General features: G+C 45.1%; 2 protein-coding genes across 6 annotated transcripts in view; one reads left to right on the top strand and one right to left on the bottom strand.

Annotated features, from left to right (window-relative positions):
* The window catches only part of HFM1 (helicase for meiosis 1), a 112,654-nt gene extending 93,791 nt beyond the window's left edge, over nt 1-18,863 (bottom strand). The window contains exon 1 of one of the 2 annotated variants that reach the window (XR_003759058.2): nt 18,756-18,863. The gene's annotated coding sequence lies outside the window, so the exon portion shown is untranslated. The remainder of the gene's footprint in view (nt 1-18,755) is intronic. The other variant, XM_029064210.2, reaches the window with a different exon arrangement.
* Nucleotides 18,864-19,811: 948 nt separating this feature from the next.
* The window catches only part of CDC7 (cell division cycle 7), a 49,116-nt gene continuing 48,471 nt past the window's right edge, over nt 19,812-20,456 (top strand). Inside the window, exon 1 of one of the 4 annotated variants that reach the window (XM_029063115.2) lies at nt 19,812-19,940. The gene's annotated coding sequence lies outside the window, so the exon portion shown is untranslated. Of the gene's footprint in view, nt 19,941-20,154; nt 20,263-20,456 lie in introns of those variants that run through there. The other 3 variants (XM_039911871.1, XM_029063110.1, XM_029063111.2) reach the window with 3 other exon arrangements.

Below are 20,456 nucleotides of genomic sequence, written 5' to 3'. Positions count from 1 at the left end.
GAATCAGTATGCCCTAGTGGAAAAATCACAGGCCCGGGAGTCAGAGGACCTGGGTTCTGCATCCAGCTCAACCACTCGTCTGCTGTGTGGCCTTTGGTACGTCACTTCACTTGGGAAGCAGCGTGGCTCAGTGGAAAGAGCCCGGGTTTGGGAGTCAGAGGTCATGGGTTCGAATTCTGGCTCTGCCCCTTGTCAGCTGTGTGACTGTGGGCAAGTCACTTCACTTCTCTGTGCCTCAGTGACCTCATTTGTAAAATGGGGATTAAGACTGTGAGCCTCACGTGGGACAACCCGATTACCCTGTATCTACCCCAGGGCTTAGAACAGTGCTCTGCACATAGTAAGCGTTTAACAAATGCCAACATTATTATTATTATTACTTCGCTTCTCTGTGCCTCATCTGTAAAATGAGGAAGAAGACTGTGAGTCCCCATGGGACATGGACTACATCCAGCCTTATATCTACCCCAGTGCTTAGTACAGTGCTTCGCCCATAGTAAGTACTTAATAAAAGCCATTAAAACAAAAACAAAAAAGCAAAAATGACTCATTTTTGGAAAAGGATAAGGCTAGCCCCACTACCTAAAAGAAGGGGCTTATTTAATTTATGGAATTCAGTTTTTCATGCTATCCTTTCCTTAATATTACCCATGATTGAGAGTTGGCCAGAAACAAAAATGCATTGGAAAGTAGCTGTAAAGCTAGGACCTGAGTTCAAAGATATTATTTGTTCTGTTGCCAATCAGAACATCTCCGACTTACAGAGCAAAAAAGGACTAGTAACAACCCTGAAGAAAAGTGCATACGGACGGACCTAAAATACAGTTTAATTTGTAAAGATAGTGGATAGAAATATTGGTTCCAGAGATTCAGAGCTGACCATCCCCCCAAGGCACTTGGGGTTGGTAGCCACTTTTTTAATCAAATCAAATCAAATCAAGCAACATTCCAAGTGCTTAGTACAGTGCTCTGCACATAGTAAGCGCTCTATAAATACTATTGAATGAATGAATGAATGAACTCCTGAGGATTTCTGCTACGGGAGCGATTGGCACGAACGCACGGCTCTTATTTACGTTCTTCCAACCCACAACTTCCCCCACATACATACCTTAGCTGTTAACCTAGTCGTTCGAAGCAGAAAGGCTAGAAATACATCTGAAGTAGAGTTTTAGGGGTGGCCGAAATCAGTTGCAGGGTTAGGACTCTGCTAGAGAAGCAGTGTTACCTAGTCCATGGGCCTGGGAGTCAGAAGGACCCGTGTTATAATCCTGACTCCACCACTCGTCCGTTGTGTGACCTTGGGTAAGTCACTCGACTTCTCTGTGTCTCAGTTACCTCATCTGTAAAATAGGGATTAAAACTGTGTCCATCCTCATCAGCTTGTATCTGTCTCAGAGCTTAGTATAGTGCCTGGCACATAGTAAGCACTTAACAGAAACCATTTAAAAAGAAGAAATAACTCAAATTTTTTTTTTGGCTCTAAATTAATCTGGCTTTGTGGGTGAATTCCTTAAAGGCTAATTGCTCCCCCTTTGGAGGATGATTTACTTATGCTTCCACATTTGTTTATTTAAACAAAGAATAGTGCTCGAAAAGGGAAAGGGGAGTTGAGTAAATGGATTGGGGGCAGCACATAGCCCTTTGAATTGAACAGATTTCGATTCTCGGGAATGACGCGTCAGAAGCCCTCCAAAATAAGTGTTAATGTTGCTTCATTTTGTACTTTCACCCCTTTGAAATCTGCCTAGTCCATACGTAGTCACTCCCTTTCAGGATTATGATGACACCGACATTCCAAAAGAGTCAAAGTGCACCCAAGAAATATTCCTCAGGCATTTAGCAATCTCAGAAATAAACTAGATTTCTTAGTTAACCTTTAAAGCAACCCCTTCAACCTCTCTCATCATATGGCTCTCCCCCTTGTCTTCAGACAAGCTGGTTTTCCGCGTACTAATAAAGAGCCACTCGCTAACGATTTTACCAGTTTCTCCGGCTATTGCGCCAACTCTTTGCTCCCGTTTTTCCATAAACTCCCCGATCATGCTGTAGAGATCCACTGCTTTTGCTTTCTTTCTAACATCATTTGACCCCTCGCCATCTGGATTTTGTCCTCTTCACCTATTAGCTTCGTGTAGTGAACTTGTTCCAGTCCTTGGATACTGTTGACCGCTCCCTCCTTGTAGAAATTCTTTCCAGCCTTTGTTTTACTGACCCCCCCCCCACAAATTTCCCAAGTTTCTCTTCCTACTTAGCTGATCCTTCCTTTTCGGTCTCCTTTGTTGGCTTTTCATCCTTTCCCGACCCTTTTACTCAAAAGGCTCAGTTTAAGCCCGTTAACTCTTTTTTCCCCCATTTGCATTTCCTGAAGAGGTTATCTGCTCACATGGTTTCATCTTCCACTTCTGCACAACGTGGCTCAGTGGAAAGAGCCCGGGCTTGGGAGTCAGAGGTCATGGGTTCGAATCCCAGCTCTGCCGCTTGTCAGCTGTGTGACTGTGGGAAAGTCACTTAACTTCTCTGTATCTCAGTGACCTCATCTGGAAAATGGGGATGAAGACTGTGAGCCTCACGTGGGACAACCCGATTACCCTGTATCTACCCCAGCGCTTAGAACAGTGCTCTGCACATAGTAAGCACTTAACAAATACCAACAGTATCATTATTATTATTATTACCTTACCCATCCTGACATCTCATCTGCTTTACAACCTTTCTGCTCCATAAATGACCCACTGGTATAACAACAACAATAATACCCTTCGTCAAGCACTTACTAGGCACCATTATTATTATTATTATTATTACCAAGCGCTGAACTGAGCACTGGGGTAGATAATCAGGCCCCTCATGGGGCTCACAGTAGGAGGGAGAACAAGTATCGAATCACAATTTTGCAGATGAGGGAACCGAGGCCCAGAGAAGCTGTGACTTCCCCAGGGTCACAGAGCGGATGCATGGTGGAGCCGGGATTAGAACCCAGGTCCTCTGACTCCCAGGCCTGTGCTCATACCACAAGGCCACATTCCTTCTCGACTCAATTTGTCAAAAAAGACAAACTCAACTTCCCTCCTCACTTTTCCATCACTGTCAACACCACCACTGTTCTCCCGATGCAAAACCATAATGCCATATTTGACCCCTTTTTGGTCTTTTATTTTTAATGGTACTTGTTAAGCACTAACTGTGAGCTGTACTAAGCGCCAGTGCCCCACATTCAGTCTCTAAATCCTGCCACATCTTACTCTACAATATCTTGCATATCAATCCCTTCCCCTCCACCCTTAAGGACACCACTCTGGTTTAAGGCCGCATTACCTCCCCGTTGGATTAGCACTAAAACCTCTCCACTTCTCTTTCTTTCTCTTTTTCTCTCTCTCTTCAATCCATCCTAAGTAGAGACACTTGGAATATCTTAGAACCTTTCCTCTTCAGAAATCCACAATTTCTACATGGCTCAGTGGAAAGAGCCCGGGCTGGGGAGTCAGAGGACATGCGTTCGAAACCCGGATCTGCCACTTGTCAGCTGGGTGACTGTGGGCAAGTCACTTCACTGGGCCTCAGTGACCTCATCTGTAAAATGGGGGTTAAGACTGTGAGCCTCACGTGGGACAACCTGATTACCCTGTATCTACCCCAGCACTTAGAACAGTGCTCTACACATAGTAAACACAACTTGCTTACCCAGCACTTAGAACAGTGCTCTGCACATAGTAAGCATAATTTGCACGTATCCCACAGTTTAGAAGACCGCTTGACACGAAAGTGCTTAAAAAAATACCATAATAATAAACTTCCTTTTCACATTTCTGTACGGACACCATACCTCTCAGGCTTTTTCACCTCGTTTGCACGCAAACCAGGTGGAACGGAGCATTAAAACAAACATCCGTGTAATCTGGGGTCCGGCGATCCCAACCTCTCAAAATTCTTAGTGGCTCTGGAATTCCAGGGCGGTTTTAAAAATAGCGCGAAAAAATAGCTTAACAAATACCAACATCATTATTATTATTATTACCCTTCCCCAAATGACACAAAAATGCCTAACCATCGCTTTTGAGATGCTCTACCTGCTCTCTTCCTCTTACCTACCCAGTTCCGTAAGCCATCCCCGAAACCTCAGCAAGTTAGTACAAAATCATGTTCTTGCATTTAACACACTTTTCTTATATTTTCTTCTCCCTCTTCTATCATCCTTTTGTTAGGCCAGCTTATTAGGGGAAAGTGATGCTGGATTCCAAAGTCTAAAAGGTCCACCATAAAAAACTATATTTGGTAGACAACATTGAAGCTGTACTTAGCATAGAGGATATCTGTATGAATTTTCCTTATTCATAGTCTTCTACCTTATAAATTCTCTTACTTTGTTGTAAATAGTGACATTGGATTACAAAATATGATTTGACTTGAACTATCTGAAAATTTCAAAAGTCTAGGGGAGCGATTCGATAGGTAATATTAGGGTAATTATGACATAAGAGCAACTCTAGGCCTCCAGTGACAATAATTTACATGTGTACTTTACACAATATTTCAATGCCTGGGTCACAAAAACTAATTTGGCTTGATCTCTTCTGCCTAAAGATTTCATTTCTAGATCACTGAATCCTTTTATTTTACTATAGGAAATGTTCATGATTTCAACCCTTAGTTCTATGCTATTCATGCTCCTTAAAATAAAGGATGTAAATTTTAAAACACTATTAAAGTACCCTTAGTTCTATGCTACTCATGCTTCTTAAAATAAAGGATGTAAATTTTAAAACACTATTAAAGTACCCTTAGTTCTATGCTATTCATGCTTCTTAAAATAAAGGATGTAAATTTTAAAACACTATTAAAGTACCCTTAGTTCTATGCTATTCATGCTTCTTAAAATAAAGGATGTAAATTTAAAAACACTATTAAAGTAAATTGTAAGTACGCAATTACGTAATATATATATGATCTAGTTGAAATTTCTTCTGGATATGACTATTCCATTAAAGTAAATCAGAAAATGAATTTTAAAAATTAAACCTCATTTAAAAGAGGTTATCTTTAAAAGCATCCTATTTCCAGGTACAAATTGTATATATTTTGCATTGATAATAATTAAGCATCGATGTGCTAAGCACTAGGGCGGATTCAAGGTTATTATAAAGGACACGGTGCCGGTCCCACTCGACAATTAATCTCATCTCCATTTTACAGATGAGGAAACCGAGGCCCAGAGAGGTTAAGCGATTTGCCCAAACAGCAGGCTAGTGACAGGATAGGAAGTGCAACCCAGGTCTCCTGACTTCCAGTCCCAACTTCACTTGGGAAATACCGATCTATACATTTTCCAAAGCTATTTGCTTAAAGAAGAATTTCCGTTCAGGCTTTCAGCAGTGATTGTTGCCTTCTTGTCATTTTTTAAGTTGAGAAATTCCCGTCTTTCCTTAAATACAGTTAAGCTGGCACAGCTGTTTTGAAAGATATTAAGAACCAGATGGCTAAACTCAGATGAAAAAAGTCACCAGAAAAAAATATTTCTCCAGATTAATTTTGGGAGGAGCGCTTAAGTGCAAAGAGCACAGGCCTGGGAGTCAGAGGACCTGGGTGCTAACCCGGGCTCCACTTCTTGTCTTTTGGTGACCTTGGGCAAGTCACTTGACTTCACTTGGTTTCAGTTCTCTCATTTTTAAATGGGGATTCAATACCCATCCTCCTTCCTATTTACATCGTAAGCCTCACGTGGGACAGGAACTGTGTCCAACATGATTAACTTGCACGTATCCCACAGTTTAGAAGACCGCTTGACACGAAAGTGCTTAAAAAAATACCATAATAATAAATTTCCTTTTCACATTTCTGCACGGACACCATCCCTCTCAGGCTTTGAGGCCGTGTGCACGCAAACCAGGTGGAACGGAGCATTAAAACAAACCTCCGTGTAATCCGGGGTCCGGCGATCCCAATCTCTCAAAATTCCCAGTGGCTCTGGAATTCCAGATCAGTTTTAAAAATAGCGCCAAGGGGCAAACAAAGATTCCGGCATCATTTTTTTAAACTATCCCGGCACTTCAAGGGCCTGTCCTCTCCTTACCCTGTGAGCCCCAAGTGGGAAGAGGACTGGGTCCTACCTGATTATCTTGTAAATACCTCAGTATTTAGAACAGCGACCCTGGGAACTGGCAGAAACGTGACAGGTAACGTGAGGCCAGTGGGCCCGTGGACAGACCGTCCTGGTTCACGGTATTATTCAACAGTATTTACTGAGCGCTTACTATGTGTAGAGCACTGTATTAAATGCTTGGGAGAGTACAACGCAACAACAGACACATTCCCTACCCACAGTGAGCTTACGGTCTAGAGGAACGTTAGGAATACTGAAGACACTGTAGTTTCATATCATAATTTTTTGGCTTTAGTTTATATCCAATACAAAATCTTCCATCTCTTCAACTAGCATAAAAATACTCACTTTTTCTTACCATTTGGAGTAAAACTGGTTAATTTTTTTAATACCACGTGCAGGTCTTTGACGTAGAATGCACTTTAGCTTTTTAACCAAAATACATGCCAACATAATTCATATTAAAAAGAGATTATTCTCATAAAATGTTTTCTAGGTGATATAATTTCCCTTGCCTCACAGAGTTCTCTGGAAAAAATAAGAAATGATGGAATCCAGAAGCCTACTGTATTTGACATTTATGAACCACAAACCAGATAGTCCCATTAAACCAAACTGTTTCTAGCAATACTTTCTCCTTAAAGACTAACTGCAAGTTTGAAAAAGGTTGAAACCCAAAATTTTATCAACAGAAACTAAGGACTTGAAGTCAGAGGGCCTGGGTTCGAATCCCAGCTCTGCCACTTGCCTGCTGTGTGACCTCAGGTAAGTCATTGATCTTAATGCCTCGGTTGGCTCATCAATCAATGGGGATTCAATAAGTGTTCTCTCTGAGAAGCAGCGTGGCTCAGTGGAAAGAGCCCGGGCTTGGGAGTCAGAGGTCATGTGTTCGAATTCTGGCTCTGCCCCTTGTATACCAACATACCAATATACCAACATTATGATTATTACCTTGTGAGCCCCAAGGGGGACTGTGTCCTACCTGATTATCTTCTAAATACCACAGCATTTTGAACAGAACCTGGCATGGAGGAAAATGTGTTCTAAAGATAATGTCCTATCCAAAATATGGACAGGAAGCCCGGCATTGACTCCGAGAAAGGTTCTAGCTTATGTCAACCCAAATCCCTTTCAGCAGGTCTTATCATTTTTCCATACAGAGAAGCAGCGTGGTTCAGTGGAAAGAGTCCGGGCTTGGGAGCCAGAGGTCATGGTTTCGATTCCCGGCTCTGTCCCTTGTCAGCTGTGTGACTGAGGGCGAGTCACTTCACTTCTCTGGGCCTCAGTTACCTCATCTGTCAAATGGGAATGAAGACTGTGAGCCTCACGTGGGACAACCTGATGACCCTGTATCTCCCCCAGCGCTTAGAACAGTGCTCGGCACATAGTAAGCGCTTAACAAATACCAACATTATTATTATTATCATTATTATCTGGCTGGGAGAGAAGCAGCCAATTTTCCACTGAGGGTGAAGGACAAGACGGTAGTTCTCTAAACATCCAGGCTTTGTTAAAACTCATTGTATTTACCCTTATTTTTCCACAGGTTAAATTCCTTAAAAAGAGCTGTATTCTTCAGGTCAGCTTCAGTTCTGGAGCGGTGCCGAGCTCAGCTGTCTTAAGACTAGGAGTCTGGAATTCCTCATTCCAACACGGCTCCACCAACAGCCAGGTGGCCTGGGCGTTCACTGTACACTAGCTAATTTGCTGCTCCATTTACCGTGCTTTTTAACTTTAAATAAAATATCTGTGAAGGCATAATCACAGACTCAAATGACACATTTTGTTGTTATAAATGGACATTTAAATTCTACTCCTTTAAAAAAAGATGAGAAGATTCAGCTTTCTAGTTCCTAGTCACTTATTTGAGCTTATTTAAAAATAAAGGGCAAAATCTGTATTGACTAAGTGGCAGAGTTTAAGGTAGCTTATGCTTAGTTTTTAATATTTATGCTCTAGGAGTGTGTTTTAAATGCGGTGGGAAGCATGCAGAGGTCTTGCTAGGAGGAACTAACTTGTAAATTTAACCTGGTTTGACAAGTTCCAGATGTTTTTCCTCTGTCCAGGAGGATCAACATACTGAAGTTTACTTTTAAAAATTTCAACTGCTCTGCCGACGAAGAGCGGCGTGGTGGTTTGACACTGGAAAGCAAGAAACCTATATAGAGTGTGTTTGCAGAAAACAAGGTAAAAAACTCTTATTTTGAATATATTTTATAATAAATGGATAAATTGCCTTTTTAGAGTGTATTTTAAATAATGGGTTGAGTTCTCCCCTTTGACCTTACCAGACGTGGATGGAGAGGATAGTACCTTCCTTCCCCCTTTCCGCATTTTCTCTGATTTACCAACGGTTAGCCTAAAAGGCTTGAAGAATTGCCTTGCCTGTCTCGATTTAGCCTTTCCCATGAAGGGATAGCTATACACACTTAAAATGCAAACCAAAATAGAATGAGAAGGACTCCCCGGTAAACCCATACAGGGCACACTGTCTTTTTCTATCTCATTCCTCCCCCAAATCATTCTCCAAACTGCTTCTGGGACAACGTGCCTCAGGCTACGAAGGAAGATGTTCATTGGTAATAATAATAATAATGTTGGTATTTGTTAAGCGCTTACAGTGTGCAGAGCACTGTTCTAAGCGCTGGAGTAGATTCAGGGTAATCAGGTTGTCCCACGTGAGGCTCCCAGTCTTCATCCCCATTTGACGGATGAGGGAACGGAGGCACCGTGAAGCGAAGTGACTTGCCCAAAGTCACACAGCGACTAGTGGCGGAGCCGGGATTAGAACCCACGACCTCTGACTCCTAAGGCCGTGCTCCTTCCACTGAGCCACGTTGCTTCTCTAGGATTTTACTAAGCAAGGGGGAAGGTACAGAGATAATCATAACAGTCTCTTTCCCACATGCAGCTCACAGTCTACAGGAGAGGGAGAAAAATTTGAGGTGGTGGTTGCTTTTTTTCCTCTTCCCCAATACGTGTTGTGCCATTAGATGGTGGCCAAATGCCATTGCCAAGCAGGGAAAGTTCTTCTTTCAATAAAAGGAAATTGACCCACATCATCAGTATTTATTATAATCGGGAAGGACTCTTCCCCACTTTAACTTAAATACTTTCTTCCGCCTATTTTTGTGCACATCTATATAAGCGTATGTGCAAACATCGTACAGCCAAATGTTCTGAGGAACCTGTCATATATAATATGCAACAACAGCTTTCTGCACTATTCCTCTGTGTCTCTTGTTTAATTTTGTATAGCTATATCACTTTTTCAATCTGTTGTTGCAAAAACAATTCTTCCAGTTGGACATCAAACTTGTGAAAGTAGCACACATAGCAGTATAATGTAAGTTACGCCGATACTTCCATTATAAATTCTGGTTTTTTGAGGGATTCTTCAACTCATCTAAAATTTAGCAGGGGATAAAATTTGGCAGAAAAAGTCTCGGGCTGGAAACTTTATGTACAAAAAATATCGACTAAAAATAAACTTATTTTAGGATCCAGCAAACCAATGTGTTTTATTGAATGGGAATACTAGGATAGATTTATTTAAGTAAGGAACAAGTGGTGAAAAAGATTTGCTGGAGAATCAGGGTGGTCTAGTGGATAGAGTCTGGTCCCGGGAGTCAGAAAGATCTGGGTTATGGTACTTGTTCAACACTTACTTTGTGCCAAACACTGTTGTAAGCACTGTGGTAGATACATGATAATCATGTAGGACACAGTCCCTGCCCCAGAGGGGGCTCACGGTCTTAATCCCCATTTTACAGATGAGGTAACTGAGGCACAGAGAAATGAAGCGACTTGCCCATGGTCGCAAAGCAGACAAACGGCAGAGCCGGGATTAGAACCCATGACCTTCTGACATCAGGCCTGGGCTCTGACCACTAGGCCACACCGCTTCTCTAATCCTGGTTCTGCACTCTGCCTTCAGTACACACTGGCAGAGATGGGAGACTGTGTGGGACTGGGCAAGCCACTAGCACAATCATTATTATTATGATATCTGTTAAGTGCTTACTAGGTGCCAAACACTGTTCTAAGCGCTGGGGTAGATACAAGGTAATTAGGTTGTCCCACATGGGGCTCACAGTCTTCATCCCCATTTTCCAGATGAGGTCACTGAGGCACAGAGAAGTGGCTGGCCCAAGGTCACACAGCAGACCAGTGGCAGAGCCGGGATCAGCACAGATTATCGGTCCGAAAATCTATGCCCCGAGGTTCATCCGTGCGTTCTTGATGGGAGACTCCATCATATTATTTCGATGTTTACATCCTCCACTAAATTATAAACGCCCTGAGGTCAGGGATAATAATAATAATGATAATAATAATAAGAATATTGGTATTTAAGTGCTTACTATGTGCAGAGCACTGTTCTAAGCACTGGGGGAGATACAGGGTAATCAGGTTGTGCCACGTGAGGATCACAGTTAATCCCCATTTTCCAGATGAGGTAACGGAGGCCCAGAGAAGTGAAGTGACTTGCCCACAGTCACACAACTGACAAGTGGCAGAGCTGGGATTTGAACCCATGACCTCTGGCTCCCAAGCCCGGGCTCTTTCCACTGAGTCACGCTGCTTCTCTATAAATCTGCATTTCAAGGAATTACCTTTTCAGGTACATGATGTGGAACGAACTGCCAGTTACATATCAATATCTTTCATTCATTCATTCAATAGTATTTATTGAGCGCTTACTATGTGCAGAGCACTGTACTAAGTGCTTGGAATGGACAGTTCGGCACCAGAGAGACAATCCCTGCCCACTGATGGGCTCACAGTCTAACTGGGGGAGACAGACGGGCAAAAACATGACAATCGCAATAAGTAGATTTCAATTAGTAGATTCATCTTGGAAAATGAAGTACCGCATTAAGCTAGTTAGCTACCGTTCCCTTTCTCCCCTCGAAATCTATATAGTAAGTATTTCTTCAAGTAGGGAGGAGGAAAATGAGGGATGGAGGAATAGTAAGTATAGTAAGTATTTCTTCAAAAAGAGGGAGGAGAAAAATGAGGGAGGGAGGAGAAAAATGAGGGAGGGAGGAATATATATATATATATATAGTATTTCTTCAAGTGCTTCTGAAATATCGGTGATTAATGACAGCGACCTGCTTTTCATTCATTTTGTCTGCTGAAATCAATCGGTAATTCAGATTTATTTTGCAGTGAAATGCCTTCCTTTCCCTGGGACATTTCTTAATTATATTGGTTGATATCAACCTTCACACTTTGAAGTAGCTTAGAGAACAATGAAATTGGAGTTTGAGGCAGGTATTGCATTAAATCCCTCAGCTAATTCTCAGTGGTTACCCAGAAACGGACAAAATTTTGCATCTCTGAAAACCACACCAGTCCTATGTAATTAACATGGAAACTTTACGACGTAGCCTTTCACACCCTCCTTGTCTGTAGCACGAACTGCTCTTACTATCAATCGTATTTATTGAGGTCTGAGTGCAGATCACTGTACAGAGGGCTTGGGAGAGTACAATCTATCCATTCATTCATTCAATAGTATCTATTGAGTGCTTACTATGTGCAGAGAACTGTACTAAGCGCTTGGAATAGACAAATCGGCAACAGATAGAGACAGTCCCTGCCCACTGACGGGCCCACGATCTAATCGGGGGAGACGGACGGACAAAAACAATAGCAATAAATAGAATCAGGAGGATGTACATCTCATCAAAACAATAGCAATAAATAGAATCAAGGGGATGGACATCCCATTAACAAATTAAATAGGGTAATAAAAATATATACAATTGAGCAATCTACAATATACAATCTCCATTATAAGAAAGTTGGTCAACACAGTTCCTGCCCACAATGAGTTTAATGCTTGCTAATTGGGTTTGAGGCACTGTGGCTCAGTGGAAAGAGCATGGGCTTCGGAGTCAGAGGTCACGGGTTCGAATCCCTCCTCCAATACTTGTCAGCTGTGTGACTGTGGGCAAGTCACTTAACTTCGCTGTGCCTCAGTTACCTCATCTCGAAAATGGGGATTAAGACCATGAGCCCCACGTGGGACAAACTGATTACCCTGTATCTACCCCAGCTCTTAGAACAGTGCTCTGCACATAGTAAGCACTTCATAGATACCACCATTATCATCATTATTCCTGGTATAACTTCATAAAGACATGTCACTAATAAGCCTGGAGTATATTTTCAATACAGCAAAACCCCAAGACCCCCAAACTACCTCAACTAGGTGTTGATACATAGTTTTCTATCAAGACTGAGAATGAGGAATCTTTGGCACAGTCCACTAATCAATCGATCAGTAGTTAAAAGTCACATCTGTTGACGTCCCCACAGCATATTTCCAAAGTCCAATTTCAATTCAGTCGTATTTATTGAGCATTTACCGTGTGCAGAGCACTGCACTCAGCCCTCGGCAAAGTACAATTCAACGATAAAGAGCGACGTCCCCTGCCCGTAGTGAGTTTAGCATGGGGGAGAATGTTTGGGTCTAAAAGTTGAACTGTAGCGAAGATTGATGGAAGTCCAAATTATGGTCATATTGGTGAGGGAGGTACACATTCGTAGAGAAGGCTCACTCTAACTCCATCATGTGCGACGTTCCATGTTATAGGCTACAGTATATTTGGTGGTCTTCCCTAGAAGTCAGGGATACCGGGCAGGGATTGTCTCTATCTGTTGCCGAACTGTATATTCCAAGCGCTTAGTACAGCGTTCTGCACAGAGTAAGCGCTCAATAAATACTATTGAATGAATAATACATAGTGCTCAACGTCAGGTCCCATAGGTGACCCGGTTAGAACTGGGAAGGGAACGATAAAACCGGTGAGAAGCATTGAGACCTAAGTTACGTAGCATAGAATTGTAAATTCCTGGAGGGCTGGGATCGTGTCTACCACCTCTATTCTCTTCCCCTCTTCAAATTCCTACTTAAAGCTCACCTCCTCCGAGAGGCCTTCCCAGACTGAGCTCCCCCCTTTTTCCCTCTGCTCCCTCTACCCCCCACCTTCACCTCTCTGCAGCTAAACCCTCTTCTCCCCCCTTTCCCTCTGCTCCTCCCCCTCTCCCGTCCCACCCCCTCAGCACTGTACTCGTCCGCTCGACTGTATGGATCTTCATCACCCTATTTATTTTGTTTAATGAGATGTACATCACCCTGATTCTATTTATTTGCCATCGGTTTTTATGAGATGTTCTTCCCCTCGACTCTATTTATCGCCATCGTTCTCGTCTGTCCGTCTCCCCCGATTAGACCGTGAGCCCGTCAAACGGCAGGGACCGTCTCTATCTGTTGCCGATTTGTACATTCCAAGCGCTTAGTACAGAGCTCTGCACATAGTAAGCGCTCAATAAATACTATTGAATGAATGAATATTGTATTGTACTCTCCCAAGCTCTTAGTACAGTGTTCTGCACACAGTAAGCACTCAAGAAATGCCATTGATTGATTGACTCAGGAGATGTGAGTTCTAATCCTGGCCCTGCCACCTATCTGCTGCGTGACCTTAGGCAAATCGCCGACCTTCTCCGTGCCAAAGATTCCTCATTTGAAAATGGGAATAATATCCCTGTTCTCATTTTCCTCCTCCCTCCTTTTCCCATATCCCATATGGGACAGTGATTATGTCCACTCTCATATCTACGTCGGGGCTTGGCACCTATTTAGGGCTCAGCAAAGATGACAGTTAATCACGGCAAACTCCAAGGATCTTTAAGGGAACCCGCAGAATTCATTCTTGGTCTTGATAGAAAACTATGTTTCAGGACTCTGAAATTCTGCTCCTCTAGGCACAGTGTTTTTGCCATCAACGGCATTTATTGAGCTCTTACTGTGTCTTTACTTATTTTATTTCTTCATCCGTCCTTATGTGCCTGTAGTTGTCACGTCCCTCTTTATTCTTAGACTGTGAGGCCCTTGGGATCAGGGCCTCTCGACTGCAGGCTCACTGCGGGCAGGGAAAGTACCTGTTACACTGTACCCTCCCGAACATTTAGTACAGTGCTCGGCACTGCAAGCACTCAATAAATACAGTTGAATGACAGGGACCACAATGAATAATTCTCACCTGTGTAGTTTTACTCAGCCCTTGCTTTGTACACAGTAGGTGTTTCATAAGTATTATTACTACTATCGTTCCCCCGGATTCCCTCCTCTAATAATAATAATAATGCTGGTATTTGTTAAGCGCTTACTATGTGCAAAGCACTGTTCTAAGCGCTGGGGGGATACAAGGTGATCAGGTTGTCCCACGTGGGGCTCACAGTTAATCCCCATTTTACAGATGACGTGATTGAGGCACTGAGAAGTGAAGTGACTTGCCCGCAGTCACACGGCTGATAAGTGGCGGAGCCGGGATTCGAACCCATGACCTCTGACTCCCAAGCCCGGGCTCTTTCCACTGAGCCACGCTGCTTCTCCTCTATATCGACATCAACAATATTTCTTAAACATCCATTGAATGCAGAGCACTCTACTGGGTGCTCAGACGATATTTCCCTGGGGTTTTTTTTTCGGTCATATATTTACATCAGGAGAGGGCAAAACTCCGCCTGTCAATTAATCCTACCATCCTACCACTGTGGCCGGCGAATATCAAATTATATATAATGTCACTGTTGTGTAGAAGAAAACCGGTAATGTTTATTAGCATATTTATAAGTGTTGTAAATTTACGTGGCAAGTACATGAAAGGTTCATGATACAATAAATGCCATACTAATTTTATTGATAGATATTACGAACCCCAAGTATTTTATGTGTGTGGCCTTCAAGAGCTGACTGAAATTTGTTAAGTGGAAATCCAGCCCAAATAATTGGCCCGCCCTGATTTACACCCAGCCTGATCAGGCCCAGGTCTAGGGCGGTAAATTTCCGGGACCTGAAATACTCTTCTCCTTCCCACTCTCAGGCAAGGCAATTAGGAGGAAATCCCGTGGAATTCACGTAATCTATCCGGTTGGATTTCAGCTCATCCATTCCCTGCCCGGCCCCCGGATACTTTTACGATCGGTTTTCACATTTTAAACATCAAGCCTCCCTTTTCCAGGGTTCCTGTTTCCTCAATGCTTAGAACAGTGCTCGGCCCATAGTGAGCGCTCAACAAATGCCATCGTTATCCTTATTCATTCGGCCAGCGCTTAGAACAGTGCTCGGCCCATAGTGAGCGCTTAACAAATGCCATCGTTATTATTGTTCGTTCAACCGGCGCTTAGAACAGTGCTCAGTCCATAGTAAGCACTTAAATACCATCATCATCATCATTCCTTCAATCGTATTTTTTGAGCGCTTACAGTGTGCAGAGCACTGTACTGAGCGTTTGGAAAGTGCTCCGTTGATACGAGTGAATGAAAGTACAATTCGGCAAAAGATGGAGATATTCATTTATTCAATCAATCGTGTTTATTGAGCGCTTACTACGTGCAGAGCATTGTACCAAGCACTTGGAAAGTGCTACACAGTAAGCGCTCCGTAGATACGAGTGAATGAATGAATGAAAGCACAATTAGGCAAAAGATAGAGACTCATTCATTCAATTGTATTTATTGAGCGCTTACTATGTGCAGAGCACTGTACTAAGCGTTTGGAGCGTACAATTCAGCAACAAGGAGAGACAATCCCTGCCCAATCATGGGCTCAGCTCCCAAACAGCACACTAAAATCCATACAGACACCGGATGGGACTGAAATGGCTCTGAAATATGCGTCGGAGAGTCAGGGCACACGGGGCGAAAACTTTTAGGATAATAATAATAATAACGTTGGTATTTGTTAAGCGCTTACTATGTGCAGAGCACTGTTCTAAGCGCTGGGGTAGATACAGGGTAATCGGGTCGTCCCACGTGCGGTTCAAAGGTAATCCCCATTTTACAGACGAGGTCACTGAGGCCCAGAGAAGTGAAGTGACTTGCCCACAGTCACACAGCTGACAAGTGGCAGAGCCGGGAGTCGAACCCATGACCTCTGACTCCGAAGCCCGGGCTCTTTCCACTGAGCCACGCTATCCTTATCATCAACTGCCGTCGAGTCGTTTCTGATTCACAGCGACTCTAATGGATATATCTTCTGCAGAACGGCCTGTCTGTCGTGAGGCCGAAACCTTTCTAACCTTCCTCCGTTACCGCTGTTACGGTGTCTGTCCGTCTAGCTGCCGGCCTGCCTCTTCCACATTTTCTCTGAGCTTTTCCTAGCATCAGTGTCTTCTCCAGAGAATTAGTCCTCCTGATTATGTGTCCAAAATATACTAATCTAAGTCGCTTGGCCTTCCAAAGACCACTTGGGCTTCGTTTGCTCCAAAAATCCATTTGTCTGGCACCTGTGACATCACGTGCATCCCACTGTCCAGAATATATTCATTCAACAGTATTTATTGAGCGCTTACTATGTGCAGTGCACTGTACTAAGCGCTTGGAATGGACAATTCGGCAACAGATAGAGACGATCCCTGCCCACTGACGGGCTCACGGTCTAATCGGGGGAGACGGACGGACAAAAACAATAGCAATAAATAGAATCAAGGGGATGGACATCTCATTAACAAAATAAATAGGGTAATAAAAATATATACAAATGAGCGGACGAGCGCAGTGCTGAGGGGAGGGGAAGGGAGAGGGGGAGGAGCAGAGGGAAAGTGGGGAAAGGGGGCTTAGCTCTGGCCTGCCAGTGACCACCCTAATTACTTGCCCCCGGGCCCATCGACTGGGGTGGCCACCTGCAGAGAATGATTTTTACACAAATCACCGTTATTATTATTTTTAGACACCATGACGGTTTCTAAGAACATAATTTTACATACCTCAAAACAGTAATTGGACTTCAGTCGTGGCCCCAAACTAGCAAATGTGAAATGCCCAACCAACGGGGATATAGTTCTGCAAGCCAAGGAAGCCAAGTGCAGGGAGAGGAGTGTGGGGCAACTAGAAATTGTCTAGAATAGTAATAAAAGGGTTGATATTTGTTATGCACTTACAATGCGCAGAGCACTGTTCTAAGCACTGGGTTAGATATGGGGTAGTCGGGTTGTCCCACCTGAGTCACACAGTCTTCATCCCCATTTTCCAGATGAGGTAACTGAAGTAAGGAGAAATGAGGTGACTTGCCCACAGTCACCCAGCTGAAAAGTGACAGAGCCGGGATTCGAACTCATGACCTCTGACCCCCAAGCCTGGGATCCTTCCACTAAGCCACACTGCTTCTTAACAAATACCATAATCCTTATTATTATTTTCTCTGCCCAGGGAGGCAGAGGTCATGGGTTCAAGTCCTCGCTCTGCCGCTTGTCATCTGTGTGACTGGGCAAGTCGCTTCACTTCTCTGTGCCTCGGTTACCTCATCTGCAAAATGGGGATTAACAGTGAGCCTCAGGTGGGACAACCCGATTACTCTGTATCTACCCCAGCGCTTAGAACAGCGCTCTGCACATAGTAAGCCTTTAACAAATGCCATCATTTATTTTATTTATTTTACTAAAGGTCTAGAGTTGTCCAGATTAATTGCAGCCTCTTGGTAATATTCTGACTCTAGTTCATTTGTGCCTTTATCGGGGTACTAGAGATCGCCATATTCTTCCATATGGAAAAGGGACGTCCTTCCCTCGTCCACCTCGTCCACGGCCCACGTCCTCCCGCTGCCCCGGAACGCCCTCCCTCCTCACCTCCGCCAAACTAGTTCTCTTCCCCTCTTCAAAACCCTACTTAAAGCTCACCTCCTCCAGGAGGCCTTCCCAGACTGAGCCCTCCCTTTCCCTCTGTCCCTCTTCCCCCCACAATCGCCCCAACTCCCTCCCTCTGCTCTACCCCCTTCTCCTCCCCACAGCATTTGTCTATATTTGTATATATATACACAAATATAAATATACTCGTATATGTACGTATATACTTAAATAGATTTTCCAAACACTAAGTGCTCTGCCCCTAGTAAGCGCTCAATAAATCCTACTGAATGTTTGTATATGTTATTTACTGCTCTATTTATTTCGTTAATGACGTGTCTATATAATAATAATGTTGGTATTTGTTAAGCGCTTACTATGTGCAGAGCACTGTTCTAAGCGCTGGGGGAGATGCAGGGTCATCAGGTTGTGCCACGTGGGGCTCACAGTCTTCATCCCCATTTTACAGATGAGGGAACTCAGGCACAGAGAAGTGAAGTGACTTGCCCAAGGTCACCCAGCTGACAGGTGGCAGAGCTTGTCTATGTCTATGATTCTATGTGTGGCTCAGTGGAAAGAGGCCGGGCTTAGGTGTCAGAGGTCATGGGTTCAAATCCCGGCTCTGCTGCTTGTCAGCTGTGTGACTGTGGGCAAGTCACTTCACTTCTCTGTGCCTCAGTTACCTCATCTGGAAAATGGGGATGAAGACTGGGAGCCGCACGTGGGACAACCTGATGACCTTGTATCAACCCCAGCGCTTAGAACAGTGCTTTGCACATAGTAAGCGCTTACAAAATACCAACATTATTATTAATAATGAATGAACGACTGTTCCACATGGAGAAGGAACGAAACGACTGGAAAAATTCCCCAACGTCGATATTCCAAAGAAACCTAAGAGCCACAACTCGTGTTGTTGAGTGACATGGTTGCAAATGGGGAAGGATTCCGCTCTTTACCGTGTCTTTCATCCCTTTTTTGTTTGTTTGTTTTGGAAATAAATCTCTCCTCACCAAGGTCGACGTCGTCAGCAGGTCCTGTCGCCTCTCTGGAGAATTGGGCGGGAAAACCGTCTGGCGCATGCGCACTTTCTAGCTCCAGGGCGGGGACGCTTAGGCCACGAGGAGTCAATGCGCATGCGCCGTGAGAATCCAAAAAAAAAAAAAAGCTGAGGCGGATAGAGAGCGCATGCGCGATTCCAAGCTCGGGGAGGGGTGGGACCCTGACGATCGAAAACAGAAGTTGAGGCGGAAAGAGAGCGCATGCGCAGTTCCAAGCTCCAGGCGGGGTCGAACCCTGACAATCGAAAAAAAAAAAAGCTGAGGCGCAAAGAGAGCGCATGCGCCGTTCCAAGCTCGGGGAGGGGTCGAACCCTGAAAAATCGAAAAAAAAAAAAACTGAGGCGGAAAGAGAGCGCATGCGCAGTTCCAAGCTCGGGGAGGGTTCGAACGCTGAAAATCGAAAAAGAAAAAAAGCTGAGGCGAGGAGGGCGCACGCGCAATTCCGACCCCCGGGGGCGAGAGGGGGTCGAACCTTGGGAATCAAAAAAAAAAGCTGAGGCGGGAAGGAAAGCGCATGCGCAGTTCCAACACCCGAGTGGGTCGAGCCACGGGAATAAAAAAAAAGCTGAGCTGGGTAGGAGGGCGCATGCGCAGTTCCAACCCATCGAGGGATGGGGTCGAGCCGTGGGAATCGGGGAAAAAAAAAAGGTGAGGCGGAAGGAGAGCGCACGCGCAGTTCCAAGCCCGGGGTGGGGTGGGTCGAGCCCTGAGATTCGGAAAAAAAGGATGAGGAGAGCGCACGCGCAGTTCCAACCCCCGAGGGGGGGTCGAACCATGGGAATCAAAAAAAGCTGAGGTGGGAGGCGGAGCGCATGCGCAGTTCTAAGCCATAGAGGGAAGGGGTCCAGCCTTCGGAATCGGAAAAAAGAGAAACTGAGGCGGGAAGGAGAGCGCATGCGCAGTTCCAGATCTCGGTGGGGAGGCGGGGCCGAGCCATGGGAATCGGGAAAAAAAAAGCTGAGGCGGGAAGGAGAACGCATGCGCAGGGTTGAGCTATGGGAATCGGAAGAAGCCGGAGCGGGAAGGAGGGCGCATGCGCAGATCCCAACCCGGAGGGGAGGGGAGGTTGAGTCACGGGAGTCGGAAAAAAGAAAGCTGAGGCGGGAAGGAGAGCGCACGCGCAGTTCTAACCCCCGGGTGGGTCGAGCCATGGGAATCAAAAAAAAAAGCTGAGGTGGGAAGAGGAGCGCATGCGCCGTTCCAACCCCCCGGGTGGGGGTCGAGCCTGAGGGAATCAGAAAAAAAAAGCTGAGGCGGGAAGAGGAGCGCATGCGCGGTTCCAACCCTCCCGGGCGGGGGTCGAGCCCGGGGAATCGGGGGTGGGGGGAAGCTGAGGCGGGAAGGAGGGCGCATGCGCAGTTCCCAGCCGGGTTCGAGAGTCGGGCCGGGGAGCCGCTCGGCCGGAAGCGGCGGGGTGGTGAGCGCGAGCCCGCGGGGGCGTCTCCTCCATCGTTCAATGGTGAGTGTGGGTCGGTGGGGCGCGGAGCCGCGGGGAGGGAGGCCCATGGGGGGCCGCCGCCCTCCGGCCCCCCCCCCCCCCCCCCGGCGCCCTCTTGGCCTCCCCCCCTTCGCCGGCGGGAAAGCTCCGCGCCTGCCGACTTCGCGTTGCCTCCGGGGCGGCCGGAAGGGGGCGCTGCAGCCAGCCAGCCACTC

Source organism: Ornithorhynchus anatinus, chromosome 4, assembly GCF_004115215.2.
Source record: "Ornithorhynchus anatinus isolate Pmale09 chromosome 4, mOrnAna1.pri.v4, whole genome shotgun sequence".
NCBI classification, from domain to species: Eukaryota; Metazoa; Chordata; class Mammalia; order Monotremata; family Ornithorhynchidae; genus Ornithorhynchus; species Ornithorhynchus anatinus.
The sequence above is the reverse complement of the archived record's forward strand: the minus strand, read 5'-3'. Positions and strand labels throughout refer to the sequence as shown.